Source organism: Schistocerca nitens, chromosome 1 (genome assembly GCF_023898315.1).
Source record: "Schistocerca nitens isolate TAMUIC-IGC-003100 chromosome 1, iqSchNite1.1, whole genome shotgun sequence".
NCBI classification, from domain to species: domain Eukaryota; kingdom Metazoa; phylum Arthropoda; class Insecta; order Orthoptera; family Acrididae; genus Schistocerca; species Schistocerca nitens.
In genome coordinates, this window is record NC_064614.1 from 117,885,515 (window position 1) to 117,907,752 (window position 22,238).

The following is a 22,238-nucleotide window of genomic DNA, read 5'->3' on the forward strand; positions in this document are numbered from 1 at the left end:
ATCCTATTAATAAAATATAAAAATCTTTCATAAATTGTGGTTTGACAATAGAAATATACACGTCTTACAAGAAGAATGCTGAAGATTAGGTAGGTAGATTCAGTAATTGATGAAGAGATACTGGATAGAATTGGGGAGACAATACATTCGCTGCACAGCTTGCCTAAAGAGGGGATCGGTCGACAGGACTCATTATGAGACATCAAGGGATCACCAATTTAATATTAGAGGGAATTGCGGGGGGGGGGGGGGGGGGGTACAAATAAGAGAGCTAGACCAAGAGATGATTACAGGAAGAAGATTCAGAAGGCTGTAGGTTGCAGCACTTACTTGGAGTTGAAGAGGCTTGCACCTTAGAAGTCGGGGCACATGAAGTATTAGTTTGGTGAGGACATCCATTTACTGTTTTCTTTGTCCGATAGGTTATGTTGACTATTAGCGGTTTTAATTGCGTAGTTTCATTCGATATGCAGATATTTTTAATCATTTGATTGTCTATCACATTATGTAGAAAACATCTGTTAGTCACAAAAATCAGTCGATATTCTTCGAATGACATAGGGCCTGAAGAATTTTCCTATAAATTTAATAGTTGTAGCTTTCGAATATGAACTTCTTGTGCTAAACATAACCGTTTGCTATCATGAATCCTATAATGTGATTTGCGGCGTCTCAGTGAGTGTATGTGTTGATGCACTTTAGATATGGTTTTTCCTTTCAATTTGTTTGCTCTTGTGTTATGTTTTCCTCTGGTCTCTACATGTGTTTTCCCTGTAGTGGCCAACACCTTTTTAAGAGTAATAAGACGTTTTTTGGTGATGCCATGCGACGCGAAGAAGTCTGGTTGGCATACCTCAACATCCTGTATTTTTCCATCTCCATCAATACGCACTTTATACTCACAGGAAACAAAATGATGTGTGTGTTCCTTCAAGTGGACATTCCTGTGTTCATCTCCGTATGACAGCACTTACACTGATGAGTCCAGTCTGTTGAGTTTTCTGTATCATAGGAAGCCATTTGAATTAATTCTTTCCTTAATCTATTCCTCACCGAGCGATGTAGCGCAGTGGTTATCACACTGGACTCGCATTCGGAAGGAAGACGCTTCAAACCCGCGTCCGGCCATCCTGATTTAGGTTTCCCGCGATTTCCCTAAGTTGCTATAGGCAAACGTCGGGATGGTTCCTTTGAAAGGGCACGGCCGACTTCCTACCCTAATCCGATGGGACTGATAACTTGCTGTTTGGTCCCCTCTCCGTATCAACCGACCAATCTATTTTTTTCTATAAATGGAACATTTTGAAAACATCTCAATCGTAAGGACTTACAGTCATCACGTGTAGCGTTGAATCATGGCCCGTAATCTTTATGAAGAATCAGAAATGCGTCCAACACTTTTCTGTTCTTTGTATTCTGCACAGCACCTGGCATGCGCTAAACGCCGCCAAGTTCGCACTGCTGCTCGGCCCAGCGTCGAACCTGACATATCTAGTCCAGCCAAAGTACGACAACTTGCCGACCACAAAGTGCTCAACGAGATAGCTCACACACAGCTTCTAGCCACTCATAAAGTCACAAGTTTCCACAGAAAGTGTAGTTCATTCTTTTGTGTGTGAGGCGCTATCGGGGATAGACGATAGGTTGAAACATGTATGTATTTAGTACAGCGATGGCGAGGCATGACAGAATCTCTGACCAGAGAGTTGTTTATCGTTGCTAGTCTGCGCTTGACTGCGCGAGAGTTCAGTTGCGTGTAGCGAGTCGACAGGAACAGTTGCGAGCAGGAGTTGTGTGTGAGGAGTCGGCGGGCGTCGACATGGGTCTCTGGTCACGGTTCGGGACGAGGTATATTGTTAAATAGGGTAATGAAGCAGCATTGCGCACATCTGATAATGTAACATATGTTAATTGTAATTAATTTATTCAAGAAATACCCCATTAACAATTTTGTTTTCAAAGCAATCGTTTTTAAGAAAAGAATCATTACAATTGAAACAATATTTCCTATGCTTTTCCTCCCAGAATCAATTTATCAGATTAATTATTGCACAGGGCCTAAGGTCACCGCAGCTGCCCTTATAAAATTTATCAGGTTCACCTTAACGTTAATTTTTATTATCATTGAGTTATATTACTGTGGGGAGTTTACATTTGGGCCATTATTATTCTTTAATTTTGCAAGGAGGTTACGGTTAGCTCATTTTTATTATTCATTTTTGTGTAGACTCAACATTTGGCTCATTATCATTGTTTTGTATTTTCACAGGGAGGTTACACTTGGCGACCCTGCCAGGATCGTATTTCTTTGAGAATCTTCTAAGAAACAGTCAGATATCTGCTCTTATATACTTAAATATAATTAGGATTTGGCGCAACGCTTTTACTAATTACGTCAATTTCTTTCACAGATCATCGGCAATTCGTTGCTCTTTGTTGTACTTGTATTTGTTGAATTTTGCATGGTCTTTGTTTCATTTGTGAATAATTGTGATTTTATGTTAAAATGCCGCGAAAAACTATTAATAGTACATCGCGAGGTGTAGTGAATGAAATTACCGACTTAAACAACTTCACCGATAGTACTTGTGACACGCAGTGTAATGATTACAATCCTGCTTTCACTGACAATCAGTGCGTTCCAACCACTAATGATGATTTTTGTCTTAGTGATGAACTGACGAATTCAATTGTATCCTCTGTTAATTTGACGACGATTGATGATGTGGGGCGTTCTGTTGCAATGAGCGCTGCCCAGCTCAACACAACCGGTTTGCAAAACTTAAGTAATGAACGGACAAATTTGTCTAATGAAAACGAACAGTGTAATCGGAATGCGTCGGATTTATTTAATTCCGATTTAGTGACCAACAGTACACATCCGATAAGTAAACCTTTTTGTGAATTACAGAATGACCAAATGGTCACACAAAATGTGACAATTGCAGATACACCATCAAACAGTACAGAGAATAGAGTAGGTAATGCTACCTTGGAACAAATTATGGCAATATTGCTACAACAGGGTAAACAACAGAGTGAAAAATTAGATAACAATTCCAAACAATTTAAAGAAGATCTCAAACAACTTAATGAACAGGTCAGACAACAGAATGAAAAACAAGACAAACTTAATGAAAAATTAGACAACAATTCCAGACAGCTTAGTGAACAGATTAGAGCCATTGCCGAGCAATGTCATGATACTAAAGAACAGTTACGCGAGGACATTGAGGCTTGTGCTAGGAAAAGTAGCGAAGAAATTGGATCTGTTGCCCAAGAATTAAGGGATATGCAAACAGCTACAACAGAAACACTTAGAGAGGAAATTAGTACAGTCGGTAAACAATGCTCTGAAAAAGCTACACAATTACGCGACGAGTTTAAAGCAATGACAGCAGAACTTTCGTGCACAATGGATGCAAAGATTGACGCGAAATTCGAACAACAGAACACTCAAATTGACGAACGTTTTAATCAACACCTACAAAACAGTGATACGCATTTCCGCAAATTTATTCAGGATCAAAATAAAGTAAAACGTCAAGTCATGGAAACAATCACTGCACAGAGACAAGAAGATAAACGTAAAATGTTTGCGAAGGCAAAAACATACATAGACAACAATATTGTTACAGTATCGGACAAAATTAATACCATTGAACAATTGAACACCAAATTACGTGATGAAATTTCTGATCTTAAATCAAAAACAGATACACACACAGTAGATATTCAAACAGTGACAGACAGACTCGGACAATTAGAACTAACACAGGATTCCGATGACATCAATGCTGACGTTAAAAAATTGAACGAAACCACACGTAAGATGCAAAAACAGATTAATGCCTCTGACACTAAAACTGATGATCAGGTAAAAATACTGACTGAAAAATGTGATGAATTGGCCAGTCGTATTGATATTATTGAAAGTAATAATGACAGCAAATCAGACGATACTGCACTGATTTTGTTTAACCAAACACCTGAATTCCAAAATTTACAGCAGACAATCAATGAGATCGATTCGTCTAATAACACATTGCGTAGAAAATTGTCAAGTTTACAGCAAAAGGTAACAGAGATAAAAAATATTTCAGTTAATAACACATCACAACAGACGCCACTTTGCGTACATTTGTCAGACTCACGCAGCGAGTGTAGGTAATCTACAGAGAGTACGTGAGTTAGATTCAGAACAGTCACAGTCAAACAGATTCCCTTACAATCGTGAACCTGTTCCATCATACAGAGACGATAATTTTGATTACAAACATTTTCTGTCAGTGAGAAAATTTAAAGTGTTTAAAAATGACAGAACACAGATTCATCCGCTAGATTGGATACAACAATTTAGCTTTGCTTTTCCACCGACTTGGCCCGTAACACATAAACTTGAATTTATTTGCAGTTTTTTGGAAGGCGAACCGGCAACTCGTATGAGACCGATCGCGAGGCAATGCTATTCGCTAGAAGAGTTTCAGAATGCTTTTCTGTCAGCGTATTGGTCGAAGACGACACAGTGCGGAATTAAAGATCAGTTAATTAGTTTACCAAATTATGAGAACTCAAATTTTCCCAGTGTGACGCAATTTTTTGAGCACATGGTGCAACAAAACCAGTACCTAAGTGAACCATACAGTGAATCTGCACTTATTCAACTATGTATCTCTAAATTACCACGATCATTACGTGTGTCTCTTTTAACGGGTCAGCAAAAAGAAAATATTTCGGCATTCAGGGATCTGCTGCAGCTTTTAGAGGTGCAGCAATCAGACTATTCCTTCGTAAACAAAAATTTTTCATATAACAACCAAGGCCAACAAACTTACAGTAATAAAGATCAACCACGCAATTTCAATAGCAAAGCTAATAGACGCTTTAGGATCGACAACCACCAGAACTTTAATAGCAGACAAAATTTTGATTATCAGTATCGACGAAATTAGCAGCAGGAAGAACCACATTTTAGTAACAATAGAGGTTTTTCACATCAACAGCAACAAAACCAGCCGGTTAGCATACCTAACCAACAATGCAGTGTGCAAGGTCAGCCAGGCTTTAATGTTTCGCCGCGTGGACGTATAGTCCCTGGTACAACAAATAGTAACGCACGGCAGCAAAGAAACAACTACGTACAGAAAACACAATATTTCAATTCCTATCGCAATGCACCGTATAAAAATGACTATTACGACAGACGTAAAAATAACGACCACAATTTTCAGCGTACATCTAATAACAGTCGGTCTTACCAACAGCAAAATTATCCACAAGAACATATTCTCATGAATGAACCCGACAGTAGGTATCATCCAGAGCGTAATACGTCTGGAAGAAGTAATAGGACAGTTAAAATAGTGGAAATGCCACAGAATCCTCCAGAAAATAATAACACGTCAGATAGAATCTGACTAGATACTGTAAAGGTCGCATCTTCCAGTAACACAAGCACTACTTTTGACATTCAGAATGTTGTTCACGAAAATGTTATTACTTTTGACGACATCCGAGACACTCTTTTACAGGAAAGACCAGTTGTTCAGAAAACTATTTCACACCCTGTTATCGAAATTAAAATTGGTTCATCGAAATTTTCAGCAGTAATCGATTCTGGGTCACCTATGTCAGTAATAAATGAAGAAACTTTCTACGAGTGTAACAAAGAGAATACCTATCCTACATTACCATTAGGCAAAACGAAAGTAAAAGGGGCAGCATCGAGTAAAGGAGTAGACGTTAAATTACAGACGCATTTATCATTTTGTATTGCAGGTCACACATTTCACTCAAATTTTTGGATTGTTCCTTTATTGACAACAGACGTTATTTTAGGTACGAATTTTCTAGTACAACACGACGCAATTATTGACTTTCAAAATTCCTATTTAATGCTAAAGGATGAAAATGTACAATTGGCCTTGGAATTTCAGCACTTATTATCTGCAGAAGAACAGACAATTAATCGCACAGAGGTCATTTCCGTATCACGTAGCATAGACTGTAATTCCACATTGTTCACAGATACGTATGTACATACCTATAATACTCCAGACGAAGCTGACTACGACGTAATGCAGATGATTTCTGATAAAGTTAAACAAAGCAGTGCAAATACAGACGACGAACGCACGCAATTACACAAAATTCTTTTACAGCAAGCTCCAGTTTTTGACAACATTCCTGGTACTATGTCCGGTTTTATGTATGAATTTCAAGTCAAACAGCACGACACATTTTAAGCTAAGCATTATCCCATTCCATATATCCACAGAGAACAAGTTAAAAAAGAATTGCAAGATATGCTCGACCAAGGAATCATTGAACCGGCAGTTAGTCCGTACATAAACCCGCTACATATTGTTAAGAAAAAAGATGGCTCACTTCGCCTCGTGCTTGATTCACGTCACATCAATGACATAATTATTAATGAAACAGATCGACCACAGACACTAGAGGAACTACTACAGAAATTTCACGGTACTGCTATTTATTCTACATTAGATCTGAAATCGGGGTTTTGGCAAATTCAGCTCCATCCGAACTGCAGAAAGTACACAGCTTTTCTCTGTTTTGGCGACTGTTATCAATTTTGCAAATTACCATTCGGTTTAACTATTTCTTCTGCAGCTTTTATTCGCGGTTTGAACACAATACTTCCGACAGAACTTAAAGGCAGAATCACGACGTACGTAGACGACATTCTTATTGCAGAAGCTAACTGGTCTGAACACAATTTCATTCTTGAACGACTGTTGCAAACTTTTCATGCACAAGGACTTACAGTTAATCTCAGTAAATCGCACTTTGGCAAAACATCTATAAAATTTCTTGGACACGTAATTTCAGCAGAAGGCATTGCGCCTGATCCGGAAAAACTTCAAGCTCTACGTGACATTACTGTTCCTACGACAAAAAAACAATTACGCAGGTTTTTGGGCTTAATTAACTTTTTTCGTAAATTTATTCATCACTCTGCTTTAGACACACCTAGATTATGTCAATTGACAGGTAAAAACACTATTTGGTCCTGGGATAAGCAAGCACATTCTGAATTTATGAACCTGAAACATGCTTTGTTGAATGCACCACTTTTATCGCACCCAGACTTTACCAGAAATTTTTCTATTGCCACCGACAGTTCTAACACCGCTCTAGGCGTACATATTTTTCAGGAAATTGAAGAAAATGGCTCAACAGCAATTAAAAACATCGCATTTGCAAGTCGCATTCTGTCACCTGCTGAACGTAATTATTCTGTTACAGAACTGGAAACATTATGTGTTGTATGGGCATTTACGAGATTTAGGCACTTTCTTTATGGAAGACATACCACCGTTTACACAGATCACAGAGCGATACAATTTTTACTTTCAGCTAAATTGACACACGATAGATGAAGCAGATGGGAGCTTTATTTACAGGAATTTAATTTCACAATTGTTCATATTCCCAGCACACAAAATATTGTAGCAGACGCACTATCTCGTTCTCTCAGCAACAATCAGCAAGAAATCGCAACCAACTTCTGCAAAGCAAATTTCAGCGTTATGTACGTTCAACAAGTTGCATTTGAAAATTTTATTTCGTCGTCATTACAGGACATAGCGAAAGAGCAATGTAAAGACAATGTGTGGAAAGAAATTAAACACCTTTGGCAAGATAAGAATAATGTTACGATTAGAAACCATTACACTGTACGCAATGACATTCTGTTTCGCCGCTCTCATCCTGACAGCAACAATTGGTTATTATGCATTCCTGACGAACTGGTTAACAAATTAATATGGTATACTCATTTAAGTTATGCACATTACGGAGCTAGAAAATGTTTTCTTATACCGAGACAGAATTGTTATTTTGCCAACATGGAGAAACGTATACGACGAGTTTTAGCGTCATGTAAAATCTGCCAGAAAGCTAAGTCAGACACAACTTCACATATTCCTCCATTATATCCCATTGTACCTGTTAAATTAAGACATATGGCCGCTGTAGACATTTTTGGTCCGATTCCCAGAACTAATAGAGGTTTTTGCTACATCTTTGTCGCTGTTGAACTCACTTCAAAATTTGTTACCTTCACTCCGTTACGCAAAGCTACTGCTAAAACTGTTTCGAAAGCATTTGTAAAACATTTTCTATTTCATGTAGGGCATGTGATGAAAGTAATTTCTGACAATGGATCACAATTTCGTTCTGCTATATGGACACGTATGTTACGAGCTAGAAACATTTCTCCGATATATATATCCAAGTACCACGCTTCTTCGAACCCTTGTGAACGATTAATGAAAGAAATTGGTAAACTGTGTAGAATATACTGCCACAAAAGACATATTGATTGGGACACACACATACTCTCATTCCAAGATGTAATTAATTCCATTCCAAATGAATCTACTATGCTATCTCCGTTTGTTATGCTGAAAAATGCTGAACCACCTAACAAAATTAAAGAATTAGTAAACTTTCCTACATCTCGTCGACTACGACAGCATGAAATAATTGACATTGCGCTGAACAACATCAAACGTGCCGCAGAGCGCCGGAGAAGACAGCAAAAACAGGTTTGTACACGCCGTGACTTTCACATTGGACAGAAAATATTAGTACGTACACACTATTTATCCAACAAAGGAAAAGGTAGGTGCAGTAAATTTGAACTTCTATACGCAGGTCCATATCGGAATCGCAGCATTCCTCACCCCAATGTTGTACACGTCGAAACTTTGAGAACCATAAAATCCAAAGGCAACCACTATTGGTCAAACATCAAACCTTTTATTAAATGAAGACACTTTATGATTTAACATGCTATAATGCCATTTTGCTACTTTTATGATCACTTATGCAATTATATTCACATGACTACTTATTGATGATTATCGTATTTTTTCTTGGCAAGTGCCCGGCAAGGTAAGGTTAGCAGGTCGCTCTTCTTGTCGTTACACATCAGACCATGCATATTTTTCCAGATGAATTTACACATTTTAAGACCACTTATGCAATTATATTTATGTGACTACTTACTGATGACTGTCGTATTTTTTCTTGGCAAGTGCCCGGCAAGGTAAGGTTAGCAGTTCGCTTTTCTTGTCGTTACACATTAGACAGTGCACATTTTCCAGAGAAACTTACGTATCTTATGAATAATTATGCAATGTTATCTAGTGACATATTAATTTTATGAAATTTTTTCTCTATTAAAGTCTTCAATTCTCGCCTCTATTAACTACACAACATACAAGCTGAACTCAAAGAAGGTCACATTTCTTGTCATCATTTTTTTATGTATGTACGATTGTTTTCATATTTTGTTTGTATGCACTGTGAAATAGTTAAGATATAACACACACCAGTTGACTTGGACATTTTTGCCGTATGATATCTCAACATCGAGACTGTTTTACATTTTTTGCTGCTACATTGTGATACACTGGTTACATTTTTGCCTCTGAACACTATCTATTTTTTTCACATATTACGTTTTTTGTCATGTTATGCTGTATGCTTGATTATTTTACCATAAACCAGTCATTATTTAGTGAGTATATGATGTAAATGCAAGACATTAATCTCTGTTCATCAATTTCAGAAAGAAATGATGCGTGAAAGAAAGAAATTAAACAGAAATGGGAATTTCACCTTCGGAATGATCGAAAGAAGATGCAAACGTCGTGAGGAAGAGTAAATGGATCAGGATTAACAAGCATTAACAAGAATATACTATACACATCGTCGAATAGCAGTCTTAACTAATTTTTTTCTTTCAGAATACGAGGCGATTGATGCAGGCTGTCAGACAGAACTACACATCTTAGTTTTAGTGATGAAATATGATAGAAATAAGGAATAGTTGTATAATGAGTAATGAAGTGATTTTTTGCAGATGATAATGAATGCTGATGAGTAATGATGAAGAATATGCTACTATGGATAATGAAGTTTTTCTTTACAGGTGATGATAATAATGGAGTTATGACAATATAGATAATGAAATGATGGATAATGAAGTTTTTTCTTTACAGATGAGGATAATGTGGAAGTTATGTATTCATGCTATGTAGTTATTTAAGTATTTGTTGCAGTTCGCTTTGACAGCAGGTGTTATATTGCATGGTATAATGACTGAAGGTTTTGGAAAGGACAGCTATGGAACACATCTTTATACACATTTCACTACCTGTTAATTCGAAGTTCACTACTTTTCAGCATAAAATGCGTTTCTTCTTTCAGATTAATAATCCATTTTTTGTATATTTTTTGCAGGAGAAATTATTTATTAAATTAATGTGCTATAAGCAATTGTTCATTAAATCTATGTCATTTATGAATGTGATTACATATATTCGATTTGTTTCATAATCTTGCTACAACTGACTCATGACGAATGACGTTACAAATTTTCATTTACAGCAACAACCCAAAAGCATTTTTTTCTTTCCGCTATAATTACCCAAAGCAATGCATTGCTAACAAAAAAAAATGTATTACCAGTCCCAAATAATGATACCAGTTTAAGAAAGTTCTGAGTAATACTGCTCAGCTCTGAATAGTATGTCACCTGAATAATGAATAATAATGCTTCGTAACTGGGAAATGAATGCTAGTGATTACTGTATTGAAATGAGCAATGATTAATTATGAACATTATTCTGTAATACTATGTTATTGACTACCTCCTGTTTTATGCTTTGTAAATGGCAAACGAATGGCATTGATTAATGTAATAAGATGAACTATGAAGACAATGTTTACTATAATTAGATTAATTATGCCATTTATTAACCAATGTTCTCTGTAAATGATTTCTGATGGTAATTAGGCAAAGAGTGCCTATGTTCTGTGTAAATGACTTCTGATGATTGTAATTGGGCAATGAATGCCAATGTTCTCTGTAAATGACTTTTGATGATTTGTAATTAGTCTATGAATGCTAATGTTTTTTGTAAATGGTTTGTAACTAGGCAATGAATGCCAATGTTCTCTGTAAATGATTACTGATGGTAATTAGGCAAAGAGTGCCAATGTTCTGTGTAAATGGCTTCTGACGACTGTAATTGGGCAATGAATGCCAATGTTCTCTGTAAATGACCTTTGATAATTTGTAATTAGTCTATGAATGCTAATGTTCTTTGTAAATGGTTTGTAATTTGGCAATGAATGCCAATGTTCTCTGTAAATGATTTCTGATGGTAATTAGGCAAAGAGTGCCAATGTTCTGTGTAAATGAATTCTGATGATTTGTAATTAGGGAATGAGTGCCAATGTTCTCTGTAAAACGCCAATCTATGAGCATTATTCTGTAATACTACATACATGGTACAGAAATGTTCAATAACTGGGCTATGAATGCCGCAAACTACTAATGTAATTCTCAGTGAAGACTAGTATGTGACTTAACGTCCTTCACCTTCTGACCTAACTACCCTGAATTACTGCAATATCCGTTTGTCCTGTATATCCTCTTGATCATGGAGCACTATATTTGGTTTTTGCACTAATTCTACGTTGGTGTACCTTACAAGAGCGTGGTGTTGACACGACATGCTGTCCACCACTGTGAGCGATGGAGATGTTATTATGGTCCCACTGTTTGGTGTACCTAATGTACTGCTAAAATGATAACATGGAATATTACTACGACATTTGAGTGTCTTGGCTATGCTGATAAACACTTCTGGGAAAAGAACTTCAGATTGTCTCACTTGGTGTTGTACTTCTGTGGAAAGATATGGACTTTCAGTGCAGCTGCGTGCAACCTAAAGTGCTACAACCATGATGCAATCCTTCCCTTTCCTATCCTAATTCTTGTAACATAGTGAAAATCATTTTTGCTAACATGATTTATATTCATGACCTTTACATTTTTCGATTTGCTGATATATTCTGAACTACAGTGCGTGTGCACTTTTGTCATTTTTCTAACATGATTTCTACTTATTGTATATCCATTTTGTGATTTGCTGATATATTCTGAATTTCAGTGCGTGTGCACTTTTGTCATTTTTCTAACATGATTTCTACTTATCGTATATTCATTTTGTGATTTGCTGATATGTTCTGAACTATAGTACATGTGCACTTATGTCACTTGTCAACATGATTTTTTTTTGCCATTACGTTTATTTGTTGTGAAGAATTTTTCAGTGCATGTGCACCTATGTCATTGGTTAATATGTTTTGTGCTGAACGTCAGTGACTGTGCACTTTTGTCATTTATCAATATGATTTGTATATACATTTTTTGTGATTTGCTGATATGTTCTGTACTCATTGTATATATATTTTTGTTATTGCCTAATGTGTTTTGTACTCGGTGCATGTGCACCATATTTACTTCATATTCTACATCTGTATATTGTCTGTTTGTAAAGTCAATTAATTAAGAAAAAATTTGTTGCTCATGGCAAGTCCAAATGACTCACCATCGCTGCCAAATTTTTGCCCCCCCCCCCCCCCCCCCAGTGGAGGGTTATGAAACATGTATGTATTTAGTACAGCGATGGCGAGGCATGACAGAATCTCTGACCAGAGAGTTGTTTATCGTTGCTAGTCTGCGCTTGACTGCGCGAGAGTTCAGTTGCGTGTAGCGAGTCGACAGGAACAGTTGCGAGCAGGAGTTGTGTGTGAGGAGTCGGCGGGCGTCGACATGGGTCTCTGGTCACGGTTCGGGACGAGGTATATTGTTAAATAGGGTAATGAAGCAGCATTGCGCACATCTGATAATGTAACATATGTTAATTGTAATTAATTTATTCAAGAAATACCCCATTAACAATTTTGTTTTCAAAGCAATCGTTTTTAAGAAAAGAATCATTACAATTGAAACAATATTTCCTATGCTTTTCCTCCCAGAATCAATTTATCAGATTAATTATTGCACAGGGCCTAAGGTCACCGCAGCTGCCCTTATAAAATTTATCAGGTTCACCTTAACGTTAATTTTTATTATCATTGAGTTATATTACTGTGGGGAGTTTACATTTGGGCCATTATTATTCTTTAATTTTGCAAGGAGGTTACGGTTAGCTCATTTTTATTATTCATTTTTGTGTAGACTCAACATTTGGCTCATTATCATTGTTTTGTATTTTCGCGGGGAGGTTACAAGGTAAAGGCCAGTAGGTATCTTCTTTGATTTAACAGGGACATTCGATTGTGTGTTTCGTGAAATACTTTCAAGTAAGTTTGGAACATTATGAGATTAGGGAAAAGGTCAACAACGGTTCACTTAATATCTGGAAAATAAGGAGCAGAAGATTGTTCTCCTGTGTGAACAGAGTCGAGTTCTGGGTCCACTGCCTGTCTTGACTTATGTAGATGACTTGCAACTAACCACGACAGATGACAACTGACTAAAAATTTTCTCTTTACGGTACGTAAATGTTAATTGTTAGTGCGCAGGTTTTTATATAATCTAAAAAACCAAAATATGTAGATATTTGTGTAATGGAAGTGGGTAAAATATTTAAGAAAATATGTAACCCCATGAAAATATTTAATTAAATATTTTACTTAAAACAGAAATTTCAACTGAAGTCGACTACTGAATTACAAACGCTCAAATGGCTCTGAGCACTATGGGACTTAACTGCTGAGGTCATCAGTCCCCTAGAACTTACAACTACTTAAACCTAAGTAACCTAAGGACGTCACACACAGCCATGCCCGAGGCAGGATTCGAACCTGCGACCGTGCGGTCGCGCGGTTCCAGACTGTAGCGCCTAGAACCGCTCGGCCACTCCGGCCGGCACTGAATTACGCTACAGCCTACTTTATTAACTTCATGTATACTTCAGTGTACCAGAAATACGAAAAGTACGTTAAGAAGATAATTTTATGTTAATCAATTTATTTTACACTGATGAGACAAAACATTCTGACTACCTGCCCAACAGCATATTTGTCCGGCTTCGGAAGGAAATACATCACTGACTCTGCGTATTATGGATCCGACAGTTTGTTGGTAGGTTTGTGGAGGTATGCGGCATTAGACGTCTACGCACAGGTCGTGTAAATCGCGTAAATAACGGGCCGCTGATATTCGTACGCGCAAATGGCGCCCGATAGCAACCTAGATGGGTCCCATAGGATTTACATCAGGTGAATATGGCCGCCGAGACATCAACATGATCACTATAATGCTCCTCAAACAACTGTAGCACGGTTCTGGTTCCGAGGCACGGACAATTGTACTGCTGAAAGATGACATCATAGGTGGGGAAGACATCAAGCATGAAGGGATGCAGGTGGTTCGCAGCTGTCAGCGTGTCTTCGATTATTACTACAGTGCCCATGGAAGCGTAGAAGAGCGTCTCCCGAGGCATAATACTGCTCCCACCAGCCTGCGTCCGTGGCGCGCTGCAAGTTTCGAGCCGCCGTTCACTTCGATGACGGCGTTTGTGGAGACGAACATCGACCGAGTGCAGCAAAAATGTGATTCACCTGAAGAGCTGACACGTTTCCATTGAGTGAAGGTCGAATACCGATGGCCTCATGTCCACTGCGATCGTACGAACGATTTCGTTGGATCAACATGTCAACACGTAGGGCTGGTCTGTCGCGGAGATTCGTGTTCAACAATTTACGATGAACGGTATGCTCCGAAACACTTATGCGTGCACAAGCCTTATGCTCTTTGTGCAGAGATGCCAGAGATCCCCATCGATCCTACTTTACAGGGCAGACAAGCCTCCGAATCCCACGCTCTGTAAAAAGTCGTGGACGTCCAACCATTTAGCGCCTAATGATAGTTTCACTGTCCTTTAACCTGTTTCCGTGTTACGACAGTAGCACGTGACCATTCGATCAGCTTCGCTGTTTTTTTAGATACTCGTTCACAGGCTTTGCGTAATAACAACGTGCCCTTTGTCAGTGTCGCTTATCTCAATGGATTTCCCAATCTGCAGCCCACATCTTCGTTAGGATGATTCCTCATCCGTGTCTGCTTCGCTTGCATACTTTTGCTACCGCGTCACGTGCCCGCAGCGTCACCACGCTGCATCCAACGTCGCGGTAGGCAGTGGTCATAACGTTTTGGCTTAACAGTGTATTTTGAAAGTCTCTACTGTGATAATGAAAGTAAATTGTTTTCTTTTGTTGGGTATTGTAGCAAGTTTAGGTCAGGAGAAGGATAAGCAGTTACTACAACACGCACATAAATTACTAGTAATTTATTAAAACTTGGACATGGTAAATATTGTCCTTGGAAACAAGTAGTGTCCATTCATCTGACATGAAATAGGTCCTACTCTGTCACTGCTGTACAGACTGACAGTTTTACACGAAAGTAGGGGAAGAGAGGGGAAGATGATGAGGAGTCTAAGATGACGAATCGTTAATGTAATGGGATTGCCGGGAGAGAGCAGCACTTGAAAGACTTGCCTTGCTAGATGGTAGCGCTTCACATGGGCTACAATAGGCACTAAAGCTAACCGCCACCATTTAGCCGGAAGACACCATCATTTGTGTTTAAACGCATGTTCGTTGTAATATTTCAGTACATCGAAATGTCCGCCCCCGGTAGCTGAATGGTCAGCGTGAAGGATTGTCAATTTTCTGGGCCCGGGTTCGATTCCATGCTGGGTCGGCGAATTTTCTCCGCCCATGGAGTGGGTGTTGTGCTGTCCTCATCCTATCCTCATCGACTGCAGGTCGCCGAAGTGGCGTCAAATTGGAAGACCGGCACCCGGCGAACGGCCTGCCCGACGAGGGGGTTCTAGCCATACGATTAAATTAAAAAGAAGTGCAGCGAAATAACTTGTGAACTACATGTGGTAGGTTTTCCAACCTTGTTTCAGCTTTTTCGCAAACTATAAACTATGCCATTTCTTAAATGAATGTAGTAATCTCCAAAGAGAATTTAGTCAACTCTTGTATTTAGGTTTAGATTATAAGTGGTCGATTCGGGTAGTCTGACTAATCTACTTGATGCACGTCCGCCCCCGGTAGCTGAGTGGTAGTGGACCAGATTTTTTTTGTTATAGGATGAAAAGTGGCGGTGGCACTTAGATTTGTTTTTCTAAGGGGCTTTCGAAAAAAGAAAAAAAAGATAAAAACACAACCGGAGACCACCCCCAAGTGCTTCCTAATTTTTTTCTGTTTTTTCTTATTGTTATTTTACTTAATTTCTTCATATAAAAAAAGATAAAAAAGGAAATAAAAAATTAAAAAAAGTGGTCAGCGCGACAGAATGTCAATCCTAAAGGCTCGGGTTCGATTCCCGGCTGGGTCGGAGATTTTCCCCGCTCGGAGACGGGGTGTTGTGTTGTCCTAATCATCATCATTTCATTCCCATCGACGCGCAAGACGCCGAAGTGGTGTCAAATCGAAAGACTTGCACCCGGCGAACGGTCTACCTGACGGCAGGCCGTAGTCACACGACATTTACATGGTGGACAAGATTACGAATTCGTCATCTTATCTGAACATTTCGTAAATTATTTTAATTGTCTTTTCAATTTCATTTGCATTATTCAATATGGGTAAGAAATATCAAAGAAAGATCAATTAACAGCAATGGCCACAGGAATCTATGACCCTAGCTGTGGAGGTGGTAAAGAATGATGCGGCAGTGTATGCAGCTACGAAAAGTACAATGTTTCAGAAGCTACACTGCGGCGTTACGCCAAGGAACACGAAAGAAGTAAGTAGTTTTAAATGTAATATGTCAGTTTTAAGTTGCAGGGACCATAGAAGCTAAATATAGTGCCCTTTAATTACCGTATTACGTTCGAAAAAATTAAAATTTATGCATTTTTGAGAAAATGCCGAACCGGATTGTTTCGATGGACATTCACTGATGAACAGCTGCAAAACCTCAAGGAATATATTCAGGACTTGGACAGAAGAGCTTTCGGCTTAAAACTTGCAAAACTCGCCTTTGACTGCGCTGAAACACTGCAAATTCCACACTGCTTCGATAAAGAAAACAAGAAAATTGGTAAAGACTTCATCCAGAGCTTTAAGGACAAATTCAGCTTTTCTCTCAGAAAACCAGAAGCTACATCTGCAGCCAGGCTGGCAGCCTTTAACAAAACTAGCGTTGGAGCGTTCCTTAATTTGTATTCACAGATTCTAGCTAAGAAAACGTATGGGCCTCATCAAATTTAGGAGACTGATTGCCCAACTGTTCTCACTAAAAATTTGAGTGTCTTAAGCCCAAAAGGAAATAATATCAAATTATGTTCTTCTGAAAGCGGCGTGAACTTTAGTGCAGCATGCAGTTTCAGTGCTGTTGGTCATTTTGTCCGACCTTTCTTCACATTCCGCAGGTTGCGAAACAATTCGACGCCCGGTTCTGTAGGTGCGTGTAATGAATCGGGGTGGATGGACGCTGAAACCTTTATCCTGTGGTTACAACAGTTCATGAACAGTGTAAGACCAAGCAAGAAAAACACAGTTCTGTTACTAATGTATAACCACACATCACATGTCACACTGAATATTGTCAAATTATGTCGAAAAAACCGTATTAGTTTACAGGGTTTTCCCTTCTGTACCAGCCACCGTATGCGGCTTTCTGTGGCCCATTTAAAACTGCCTACAGCCGGGCTTGTGATGATTACTTAATGAGATATCCGGGACAAGTGATAACTATTAAAGACGTTGCGTGGTTATTTGATGTAGCATACAACGAGGTTGCTACAATAAGTAACGCCGTAAACTGCTTTCAAGCAACTGAATTAGTTCCACTGAATTCCCAAATATTCAGTGAGTCTGACTGAGCCATCGATGACAGCAGAGATACCACACAATGCCTCAATGGTTACCCTGGATGATGAAGAAGTAGCTGGACCATTTGGCGCCTCTGCAGATGACACCGCAGTAGGCCTTGTGCTCCTGAAGTTAACACTGATGAAACTGCAAAGCCTGGACCGTCTAAGAAGAAAGACAAAGAAAAGAAGAAAACCAAAAGAAAAGAGATGAAAAACAGAATGCCAAAAAAGTGTCTAAGAGAAAAAGAAAAAAAATGTTATAAGGAACATTTTTTGGAAGATTCCTCAAATTCGTCGATAACAGTCAATTGCAGTGATGATGACGACGATATTGATCTCGTCGGAGAAGAAGTTTGTACAGCCTGCAGTGACCATGGAAAATCAAAGACATGGTATGCTTGTTCTCGCTGTCACAAATGGGTCACGCTGCTTGTAATTGACTCACTGTTGCAGAAGCTAAGCGTAAAGCACATGTATACGACTAACGTGCTTAAAGTAAAATGATTTTTTTTAAGTTTATTCATTTGTGATTTCCTTAGCAATCTTACCCACCTACTCCCATCATCTTACCCACAGACGAGGGTAAGATGACGAATTTGACATCATTTAAAAAATAATAATAAATTACCATAATTGGTAGATTTAGAAAAATGATAGAGTCACTAGTTGAAAATAAAACTGTAATGGTTGGTTTAAATTATTAATGTACGCAATTGGTTCAAAAACATGAGGGTAAAAAAAATCGAAAGCTTAGTGTCATCATCTTGTTGTTGTTGTGGTCTTCATTCCTGAGACTGGTTTGATGCAGCTCTCCATGCTACTCTATCCTGTGCAAGCTTCTTGATCTCCCAGTACCTACTGCAACCTACATCCTTCTGAGCTGCTTAGTGTATTCATCTCTTGGACTCCCTCTACGATTTTTACCCTCCACGCTGCCCTCCAATGCTAAATTTGTGATCCCTTGATGCCTCAAAACATGTCCTACCAACCGATCCCTTCTTCTAGTCAAGTTGTGCCAAAAACTTCTCTTCTCCCCAATCCTATTCAATACCTCCTCATTAGTTACGTGATCTACCCACCTTATCTTCAGCATTCTTCTGTAGCACCACATTTCGAAAGCTTCTATTCTCTTCTTGTCCACACTAGTTATCGTCCATGTTTCACTTCCATACATGGCTACACTCCATACAAATACTTTCAGAAACGACTTCCTGACACTTAAATCTATACTCGATGTTAACAAATTTCTCTTCTTCAGAAACGATTTTCTTGCCATTGCCAGTCTACATTTTATATCCTCTCTACTTCGACCATCATCAGTTATTTTACTCCCTAAATAGCAAAACTCCTTTACTACTTTAAGTGTCTCATTTCCTAATCTAATTCCCTCAGCATCACCCGATTTAATTTGACTACATTCCATTATCCTCGTTTTGCTTTTGTTGATGTTCATCTTATATCCTCCTTTCAAGACACTGTCCATTCCGTTCAACTGCTCTTCCAAGTCTTTTGCTGTCTCTGACAGAATTACAATGTCATCGGCGAACCTCCAAGTTTTTATTTCTTCTCCACGGATTTTAATACCTACTCCGAATTTTTCTTTTGTTTCCTTTACTGCTTGCTCAATATACAGATTGAATAACATCGGGGAGAGGCTACAACCCTGTCTCACTCCTTTCCCAACCATTGCTTCCATTTCATGCCCCTCGACTCTTACAACTGCCATCTGGTTTCTGTACAAATTGTAAATAGCCTTTCGCTCCCTGTATTTTACCCCTGCCACCTTCAGAATTTGAAAGAGAGTATTATAGTTAACGTTGTCAAAAGCTTTCTCTAAGTCTACAAATGCTAGAAACGTAGGTTTGCCTTTTCGTAATCTTTCTTCTAAGATAAGTCGTAAGGTTAGCATTGCCTCACGTGTCCCAACATTTCTACGGAATCCAAACTGATCTTCCCCGAGGTCCGCTTCTACCAGTTTTTCCATTCGTCTGTAAAGAATTCGCGTTAGTATTTTGCAGCTGTGACTTATTAAACTGATAGTTCGGTAATTTTCACATCTGTCAACACCTGCTTTCTTTGGGATTGGAATTATTATATTCTTCTTGAAGTCTGAGGGTATTTCACCTGTCTCATACATCTTGCTCATCAGATGGTAGAGTTTTGTCAGGACTGGCTCTCCCAAGGCCATCAGTAGTTCTAATGGAATGTTGTCTACTCCCGGGGCCTTGTTTCGACTCAGGTCTTTCAGTGCTCTGTCAAACTCTTCACGCAGTATCTTATCTCCCATTTCGTCTTCATCTACATCCTCTTCCATTTCCATAATATTGTCCTCAAGTACTTCGCCCTTGTATAAACCCTCTATATACTCCTTCCACCTTTCTTACCCTCCCTTTTCCCTATCCCTAAGATAGTCTTGAATTGATTATAAGTTCAGAAATATAGTTGGTCACTAATTACATAGAGAATGGGCTGATGGGCATTGCGCTCGGACATACATACACTATGTAATCAAAAGTATTTGGATATCCCCCAAAATATACGTTTTTCATATTAGGTGCATTGTGCTGCCACCTACTGTCAGGTGCTCCATATCAGCGACCTCAAGTAGTCATTAGACATCGTGAGAGACCAGAATGCCGGCCGGGGTGGCCGAGTGGTTCTAGGCGCTACAGTCTGGAACCGCGCGACCGCTAAGTTCTAGGGGACTGATGACCTTAGAAGTTAAGTCCCATAGTGCTCAGAGCCATTTGAACCATTTAGAGACCAGAATGGGTCGCTCCGCGGAACTCACGGACTTCGAACGTGGTCAGGTGATTGGGTGTAACTTGTGTCATACCTCTGTACGCCAGCTTTCCACACTCCTAAACATCCCTAGGTGCACTGTTTCCGATGTGATAATGGAGTGGAAACGTGAAGGGACACGTACAGCACAAAAGCGTACAGGCCGACCTCGTCTGTTGACTGAGAGACCGCCAATAGTTGAAGAGGGTCCTAAAGTGTAATAGGCAGACATCTATCCACACCATCACACAGGAATTCCAAACTGCATCAGGATCCACTGCAAGTACTATGACAGTTAGGCGCGAGGTGGGAAAATTTGGATTTCATGATCGAGCGGCTGCTCATAAGCCACAGATCACGCCAGTAAATGCTAAACAACGCCTTCCTTGGTGTAAGGGGTGTAAACATTGGACGATTGAAAAGAGGAAAAACGTTGGGTGGAGTGACGAATCACGGTACACAATGTGGCGATCCGATGGCAGGTTGTGGTTATGGCGAATGCCCAGTGAACGTCATCTGCCAGTAAGTTAGTGCCAACAGTAAAATTCGTAGGCAGTGGTGTTATGGTGTGGTCGTGTTTTTATGGAAGCGTCTTGCGCCCCTTGTTATTTTGCGTGGTACTATCACAGCGCAGGCCTACATTGATGTTTTAAGCACCTTATTTCTTCCCACTGTTGAACAGCAATTCGGGGATGGCGACTGCATCTTTCAACACGATCGAGCACCTGTTCATAATGCACGGCCTGTGGCGGAGTGGTTACTTGACATCCCTGTAAAGGACTGGCCTGCACAGAGTCCTGATCTGAATCCTATAGAACACCTTTGGGATGTTTTGGAACGCCGACTTCGTGCCAGGCCTCACCGACCGCCATCTATACCCATCCTCAGTGCAGCACTCCGTGGAGAATGGGCTGCCATTCCCCAAGAAACCTTCCAGCACCTGATTGAACGTATGCCTGCGAGAGTGGAAGGCTAAGTGTATCCCAAATTCACCATCTTTTAGTGCATTATGGAGGAAAACTTTAGGAGTTGAGTGTGCAAGAGAGAGAAGTGCGCAGAGACCAGCCATGTGTCTCTTAACTTGTGAGACCAGGTCGGGCAGATCTGGTGGAGAAATGGAAGATTTTTGGAGCACAAACTCCGCCGGCAGGGACAGTCCTGCACAGTATCGAATTGCAGAAAGCGACGCTCCAAGATCGTGCTTGTGGGCCTTACAGACTCCCACGAGTAGTCATGGTAATCCCTCCCTCTAGAGTCCATCAAGGCACATGAGAGCGGCCTTTAAGGTGTGCTGCCACCACTTGATGATCCCGTTGCTCTGCTGGTGACATGCTTTCGTTCTGAATTGCCAGGTGCCAAGGAAGAGAGCAGATTCGAAATGCTGATGCTGGTTCATTGTAATGGGTACAGGACAGTCAAAACACGAAATAAAGGTTTTGGCCGTGGACATACCCGTTATATCCTTGAGTGGTACAGCTTCTACCCATCGAGTGACATGGTCTGCCACTGACAGGGTGTATGGTTCAAATGGTTCAAATGGCTCTGAGCACTATGGGACTCAACTGCTGAGGTCATTAGTCCCCTAGAACTTAGAACTAGTTAAACCTAACTAACCTAAGGACATCACACACATCCATGCCCGAGGCAGGATTCGAACCTGCGACCGTAGCGGTCTTGCGGTTCCAGACTGCAGCGCCTTTAACCGCACGGCCACTTCGGCCGGCTGACAGG